Source organism: Vicugna pacos, chromosome 14, assembly GCF_048564905.1.
Source record: "Vicugna pacos chromosome 14, VicPac4, whole genome shotgun sequence".
In the NCBI taxonomy this organism is placed as follows: domain Eukaryota; kingdom Metazoa; phylum Chordata; class Mammalia; order Artiodactyla; family Camelidae; genus Vicugna; species Vicugna pacos.
Window position 1 is genome coordinate 26323227 of NC_133000.1, and position 8743 is coordinate 26331969.

The 8743-nt window shown below is 36.5% G+C and overlaps 1 pseudogene; it reads left to right on the forward strand.

Moving 5' to 3' along the window:
- Positions 1-4904: 4904 nt before the first annotated feature.
- On the forward strand, positions 4905-5022 carry LOC116283396 (U6 spliceosomal RNA; annotated as a pseudogene).
- The last annotated feature ends 3721 nt before the right edge of the window (positions 5023-8743 follow it).

Sequence of the window (8743 nt, forward strand, 5' to 3'; positions counted from 1 at the left end):
CTTGCCAGAAACAGTTCACAAGACACTTGCTTCTTCAAAGCCAGAAAGAGAATGAGAGGGAGAATTAATGAGAACAGTCATATAATGTTACATAATTGTGGGAGTGACATTTATCACTTTTGCCACATTTTATTGGTTGGAAGCAAGTCACGGGTCCCACCCACACTCGGGGGTTGGGGGGAGCAAGTGGATTCCTCGAAGGCATGAATGTCAAGTGGAGCCCCTGGTCCACACACTGTCGTGTTCACCCTTGTCTAGGGCTTCCTTGGTGTATAGAGTTGTCCAAGTAAAAGTCAGCTCAGTGACCATTCATTGCTGCAAAGGAGGGCCTCTGTCTTTGTGACCTTTCATTTAAGATTCAAACAGCTGTGAATGGCCTCATTCAAGATGTCATGATACATCTGGCAAGTCTCTCAGGGCAGGCAGCTCAGCAGCCCCCTCGCTCCTCCTCACTTCACAGATCCTGAGGAAAGCAGAGTTTACAGCACCATCAGGGCTCCCTCAAGTACATTCCAGTAGAATATGTTTAAATCAGATGACACAACATATTTTCAAAATCTGGTGGCCATCTATCCAGTTCTTTTGTGTGTCTTTGTAGCAAGGATCCAGATTATAAATCTATATTGTCTAGAGAGATTATGTGATTAACATTACTTTTTTTTTGACTAAAAATAGACTTACCATATGATCCAGCAATCCCACTCCTGAGCATATATCAGGAGGGAACTCTAATTCAAAAAGATATATGCACCCCAGTGTTCATAGCAGCACTATTTACAGTAGCCAAAACATGGAAGCAACCTAAATGCCTACTGACAGATGACCAGATAAAGAAGTTATGGTATATTTATATAATGGAATACTATAAAAAAGAATAAAATAATGTCATTTGCAGCAACATAGATGGACCTGGAGACTGTCATTTTAAGTGAAGTAAGCCAGGAAGAAAAAGATAAATACCGTATGGTATCACTTATATGTGGAATCTTAAAAAAAAAAAAGAAGAACTTAGTTACAAAACAGAAACTGGGAGTTTGAGATTTGCAGATACTAACTACTATATATAAAATAGATAAACAACAAGTTTATACTGTATAGCACAGGGAAATATTCAACATCTTGCAGTATCCTATAATGAAAAAGAATATGATAAGGAATATATGTATGTATATGTATGACTGAAACATTATGCTGTACACCAGAAATTGATGCAACATTGTAAACTGACTATACTTCAATAAAAAAAATTGGAAAAAAATTACTTTTTCCCCCTGATGGCCAAGTTTCTGCATATAATCTCTTACATAGCCATCTCTTTATTATTCATGTATTCATTCGTTGATTTAATAAATGTTCTTGAGTTGCCTACTGTGGCTCAGCCTTCTTGACAGAAGCTGGGACTGTAAAGGAGAACAAGGTCCAATTCCTCCCTCAAAAAGGTGAGAATCCACTGGGGGAAAACAGAAAAAAACAAATAAAGAACTGGAATAATAATTAACCATGTGGTAATAAGAGATATGAAGTAAACTAACAGGATGCTGTGTCAGAGAACAAGGTGAAGCTTATTAGGTTTGTGCATCCCAAGCAAAGGTGCTTAGGTTATAATTGTCTGGGTGCCCCCCACAACTTTTCAATCCAGATGTTCAGAGAGCTTAACTAACAATGGCTGGGCAGAAGCCATATACTTTCTTTATCTTTAATCAACACATGGGCAGGCACTCTATTAAAACATAAGGCTACCCTGGATCCAGTAGTCAAGGAGGAAAAATGAGGTTATAGGACTGTTCTTATAGCCACCCCTCTCTGCTTTAGAGACAGGGTTCTCTTATGTGGAATTCCTACAAAAAACAGTGGAAGTTTAGATAAGCTCTTCAGATCACTACCCACCTGCTTGACCTCCACTTGAGCTGCACCACTGTCCACTCTGGTGAAGGTCTAGTACAGAGGGAGGCTCACAATCAGTGTTCCCCAACCAATAAAGATACACTCATCAATCTTTTCACCCACTTGTCCTGGTGAAGGAACTTCAGGTTTTCTTTCATAGGCTCTTTAAAGTCTGAAATGCTTAATTTGGGGCAAACTAAGCAATCTAGATGAGTAATAAAGACAAGCAATAAAAGAAATAATTGTCTGGGTAAATCATCCCTTAGTGGAAATACCATCTTTCCTCATTTCTGTACAATAGAGAATGTCATGACTTTTTGATCCACATCCCCCTTCCCCTCCCAATACACACATTTTAAACTGGTATGTGATATTCAAAGGCACAGCTGAGCAATTGTTACTTAATGATTCAGTAATATTGCTCAAGAAATGATCACAGAAAAACCTTGAATAATCCCACTTGATACTGAAGGCAAATGTAGAATCAAAATAATACAAGCAGTGAGGACTATATAGAGATCAAGTATTTTCTAGAAGCATTTTGTCCCATTACAAGCCCATACATTAATTTGGAAAGAAAAGTTTTCCTTACATTATTCAGGCTTCACATTCAGAAACATGATACAGCTCTCTGTTTACCTAAATATTTTATCTCTCTCAGTAAAGTTTTATAAACTTCTCTCTATAAATCTTGCTTATTTTCTGGTTAGGGTTATTTTTAAATAATATATAAGCTTTTTGTTGCTATGGAGTATAAACAATGCTCCCCATTATATCTCCTAATGGTTAACTCTGGTTTGGATAGCAATTGATTTTTGCACATTTATCTTGTATTTGACTATTGCTAACTCCATATAATTTTGAGCATCTCTTAAATGGAAACAACATTCACAAAGGTGTGTGAAAGGTCATTAACTTTACTGGAGTTCTCCACTTTTACCATCTAGTTATTTCAGTGTATTTTTCATTTCTAAGTAGTTTATATAAAGTTGTAGTACTACTTCTGAGTTTTAGAGAATCTAGTCTCCTCAATTTCAACATTGAGAAGAGAACAGAGATTATTTCTGATCCACTGTAAGAGTATATTCAGTATATGTCCCCTGAGACTTTAGACTTTTTTCAGTTGTTCTGTCTATTCTTTCTCTTGCTGCAAGGTATATTCGAGGTGTCCTTTTTGATTCCATCCCCTTTCTTCTCAACCTTTTCACATGTCCTAGCTACACCATTCTAATATAGTTACAACATATTGTTTTAAAAATATTTATATGGGGGGGAGGGTATAGCTCAGTGGTAGAGTGCTTGCTTAGCATGCACTATGACCTGGATTCAATTCCCAGTACCTCCATTAAAATAAATAAACCTAATTACCTATCTCACCACAGAATAAAAACAAGCGAAAAAAAAAAAAAAAGAAAAGATAAGAAAATGGAGGGGAAGAGAGAAGATGGTGGAGTACTACTCAACCATAAAAACCGACAACATAACGCCAGTTGCAGCAACATGGATGCTCCTGGAGAATGTCATTCCAAGTGAAGTAAGCCAGAAAGAGAAAGAAAAATACCATATGAGATCGCTCATATGTGGAATCTAAAAAAAAACAAAAACAAAAAAACAAAACAAAGCATAAATACGGAACAGAAATAGACTCATAGACATAGAATACAGACTTGTGGTTGCCAAGGGGGTGGGGGGTGGGAAGAGATAGTCTGGGATTTCAAAATTGCAGAATAGATAAACAAGATTATACTGTATAGCACAGGGAAATATACACAAGATCTTATGGTAGCTCACAGAGAAAGGAATGTGACAATGAATATATATATGTTCATGTATAGTTGAAAAATTGTGCTCTACACTGGAATTTGACACAACATTGTAAAATGATTTTAAATCAATAAAAAATGTTTAAAAAAAGAAAATAGAAAAACATCACTCATTTAAAAAAGGAATCAAACATATTTTTATGAAGTCAGCATATTTATAACAACTATTTAGATTTGACAAAATATTTAATTGCCAGTGATACATACTACAAGCTTCTTTATACTATGATTCTCTATTTTGAGCTCTTAATTTTATTTGCTTTCTTGAAATCCAGAAGTTATTGTGCTGTAAAATTTTCCTAGTCTTTGCATAGTGGAGAGTTTTCTTTGCATAAGAAATGAGAATGTAAAACAAACAACCATTTACCCGCAATAAATAAAATACTACCAATAAACTGTTGATACAAATGTTCAAGTATTTGTAAAGGACCGACACCCAGGATTGAACAGTATGTAGTGTATTTAAAATGATTAGGCTTAATTGAGTTAAGTTTAAATACCTAATAATAGACAGAAGCACTGGAAAAAATGTCTTTCAAACCCTGAATGTTGTATAAAATCTATAAAGATCTAGGAGTGTCCTTGACTAGAGAGTTTTTACAAGGAACAAATGAAACATTTAACCGACTCCAGTCTTCCCCTTGTGTTCTTTTGAGTGAAACACCTGTGGTTTCATCTGCTAAATCTTTGCTCAGGGTGATAGGTGAACACAGACTTTCTTCTTTTTGTACTTAAACACCTTCAGAAACATAAAGGCCATTTGTACCCTAAGTTAGGTCACATACAAGTAAAGACTCTCCCGCCATGTAGCTCCACCCACCACCCAGGTACATAATGCTGCACTTTGATTTCTGTCTTACTTTGTTCCCTTGGCTTTGGTATGTGGTTCTGCCTCTGTGATTCAGGCCACTCCGGAACTTGTCACTGGCAAAGACTCTTTATAACTGTGATTCCCACTTCTCTCAACAATTACACCCTACAAGAGGTCAAAATGAATATTCCAAGGGACTTACACCTGCTGCCTGCCTACATCTTAAGTCAGGTGAGTCCCAGATGTTACAGTTCAGCAGAGAAGCCTTACTTTGGGGAATAGTCAAGGCTGTTATTTTTTTTTATTATTATTATTCCACTTTCTTAGCAACGAGACAATCTAGGGAGAAGGTACCTTTCCTTTCATTTCACTTCTAGGACTGTTTTGCTTTTACTTTGCAGTTGTAACAGGAGAAAGCATTTTAGAAAATGTATCTTTCAGAGAAGATTAGCATGGCCCCTGCACAAGGATGACACTCAAATTCGTGAAGCGTTCCATATTTAAAAAAAAAAAAAAAGAAAATGTATCTTTAATAATAGGACTAGTCTCCAGTTTGAGCCACTTCTCATATTATTTAGAAACACAGTTTGTAGAAGAATGGAGCTTCTGTTGGAGAAATGAAGTAGGGAAGCTCTTTCTTTTCAAAGGATAATTTCTTCTGTATTTTCTCACTAGGTTGTCTCCTCTCCACGTTACTTTAGATGGATCCAGTGCTGGTTCCCACTTGGAAGTACCCCTCCTGTGCTGAAGGTAGAATCAAGACTAAAGGAACACGATACAAGCAGTCTAAGTGAGTTCCACTCTAAGGATTGGATTACACTTGCCAGATTAAAAACAGGAAGCCTAATTAAATTTGAATTTCAGACAAGCCACAAATAACATTTCATTATAAATTAGGTCCCAAATATTGCAAGATACACACTTACACTTAAAAATCATTCAACTCAATTTTTAATCTGAAATTCAATTTTTGTGTAGTTTTCCATATTTTTATCTGCCAAAATTGACAACCTTAGATCTGACTGAAGGGTAAGAATGACATGGGGTTCTTTGGAGATTGTAATGATAGGAAATGATAGAGAGACTTAGAGTCAATTTTGAAACCAGGGATAAAGACTGTGTACTTGCATTTAAGGGTGTATATCTTTTAAATACACATGGAGTGTGGAGAGGTGGGAAGAGGAGGGGTGATTTACAGAAGGTTTGTTGAAATGTGGGAGATTTGAATGCAGAGGCAGCCTCAATTCCAGAAGACAATACTAATAATCTCCTGCTTGCCCTGATTTCACTTTAGGAAATCAAACATGACGATGGGAGGAATTAAGAATAAAAGTACGTGCCACACTCCCCATAAGCCTCAAAGTATAATCTGTAATGTGCACTAACATAATTTTGGCAGAATTAGGAAATGGTTTTTAGCTCTAAGTAGAATACATTAGAAGAAAATAGAAACAACTTTTTCTCTACCAACACAAAATTGTCACACTCTGTCTCTTGTTGAATGTCTTCCATCTCACTCTCCTTAACCAGACAGTCTCTTATATCTCAGGTTTCGATCACCCACTGTCAACAGCCTTCCACTGATCTCCTCCATTTTCCACTAATGTGTGTGTCTCTCTCTCATTAGATGGAGAGTCCTTTGAGGACAAGGATCATTTCTTATTCATTTCTGTGTCCTAAGAACATAGCAGCCAATGAAGCTCAAGAATATTTGTTGAGTGAATAAAGAAGTGAAAATAGGAACTACTACAAGGATTTTTAACTTAAGAAGAATCATGAAATACTTGCAAAACGAGCAATGACAAATCTTTAAATCAATAGCAGAAAATCATTAAACTAAGACAAGATTTTAAGAAAATTAGGTCATAAGAAAAAGTTTTTGAACCTCATGCTGGCAAAAGTTATGTAGTTAAAGTGGGTAATGAGCAGCAGCTTCAACATGGATATGTCACTTACTGTGATCTTGCTCAGACCTTCTTCTGTGGAACATAATACGTTCAACACAGGTAGATAGGTACCAGATAAACTTCCTCTATTGACGAATAAAATAAAGCAATTAAACTATATTCCACTGCATGATCTAAGGCTCATTTCAATTTGAATGATTATTTATAACTAGTGGCAACTGAAATGCCAATATCTTTTAGAAAATCAGCAGCTTAAAAATCTTTAACATATTCATATCATTTAACACAAAAAATCCACTTTTACAAATTAATTTAAGTATGAAAATTATTTTATGTACAAAGACATATTGGCTTATTATCCATTGCAACAAAGTACAGGAAACAACCCTGCTTACCAGCAAGCAGAAATGGTTAAATACATTATAACACCTATATTCAATTGGAAATTATTTAGCTATTTAAAAGATTGTTTAGAAAAGCATGTTACACATGGAACTATTTACAATCTTACATCATCAAAACAAAATATAACACAAAATGTAATTTATATAAAAGACTACCAGGAAGAGTAATTAGAGGAAGCTGAACACGATGATAATATTTTTAAAAATAGTTATTCAATGTTCTTTATGTGCCTTTATATTTTTCTAAATATTTTAAATACGTTAACTCATTTAACCCTATAGCAATCTCTTAAGATAAGGATTCTTATCATTGCCATTTTACAAATGAGGATGTTAAGCAACTTGCTTAAGTCATTCAATAAATCAGTAGAAGAGAAAATATTCAAACCCAGGCAGTCTAGAACCAGAGACAAGGCTCATAGGCACAGCTACAAATATGTATCCAGGTTGCCACTTGCCACTTGCCACTTATTTCTCTATGTTTTGTCATACTTCATGTGAAATAATTATGTGTAGAAGTACACTATCCATTACTGAATAACAATATCTAGTTTTAAATAAGTGAAACGCAACAAGACAGAACTTTGAGACGTTAAGATGAGCAGTGCTATTTCATCTGAACTTGAACTTCCTTGAATTCTCCCTTACGCAGCAGTCTTTGGTACCCAGATATCTAAATGCTGAGCAATGAGGTCCAAAACTGATGTTGAATTCTTCTCTCTGTTGAAGAAGGCATACCAGGGTATCATTTAATTGCAGTACCGGGAAGGTAGCTGAAAAAGATGAGACCACACTGAAGCCATTAGTCTTGAGGCATAGGTGGAGATTGGCCAAGTGAAAAGGAAGCAGGTGTCTAAGTTAGATGGCAAGAGACACAATTAGTAGTTTCCTTGATTTGCACTGGAGCCTCCTGAGGTTCATGTAACCACTTTCCAGCAGGTGTGCCACTGTTACCTGAGGTAGCAAGCTGAGCTAAGGGACCTCAGGATAGCAGCTCATGGCTGGAAACAAGGTTGCTACCCCATGGAGGAGAGGGGATCCGTGGCGATGCTCCTGCACCTCCCTGAAGAGCGCTGCTCCATTTCCCTTGGCCGCGGTCTCTGCAAGGTGTGCTGTAAACATGCCCTGGAAATGCATCCATTCTGTTGTCATTTCCATCCTAGCATGGCACCGCATCAGCCTTGTTTCAAGCCATATTCAGTTCAAAAATCTTCACATTAAAACACAACCTAGGGACACTTTATTACAGAGCCTGTGAGTTCAAATGATTGAAATCACAAATGTGAACACTTTCCTACATAATCTACCTTCTCTCTTTTTTTAAATTGTTGCCTAATGTACTTTGGCATCATCCAATCAAAATTAATCACAGATGGCCAAAGTTCATTCTCCTTTACAAGAGAAACAGACCTCACAATCTCATTCTAGAACAGAATGACAAAGTGTTCAATCAGGTGAGGTATGGAGACACCTAGCTTTCTAGTCTCATTTGTATGTTTCAGAAGCACTCTTAACTCCATCTCCTTATTACTGTAAGTTTGAGTATTATCAAGGAGAAAGGCATCTGAACTAAGGTGTTAAAAGTAAAACAGTAACATTCAGTTTATACATTCAACACCTAGGCTAAGTGCTAACACAGTATCACCTTGCTAGAAAGAACTATCCTTCTTCGAAATAATGCCATATCATGTCCTCTCACCACCAAGTTTCCTTCCCTGGCTATTTCCTTAGCACAAGTAATGGGTGTCCAATGCTAAGCACCTTAATCTTATTTTCTCTTGGAAAACAGCTGGAAACAATGTAATGCAAGTCTGTTGATTTTATTAAATAAGTGACTTATCAAGTGCTACAGGACCAGTTTTGTGATCTTTCTCAAAGGCCACTACAGTTTCAAACACTACGTTTCCCCACTCC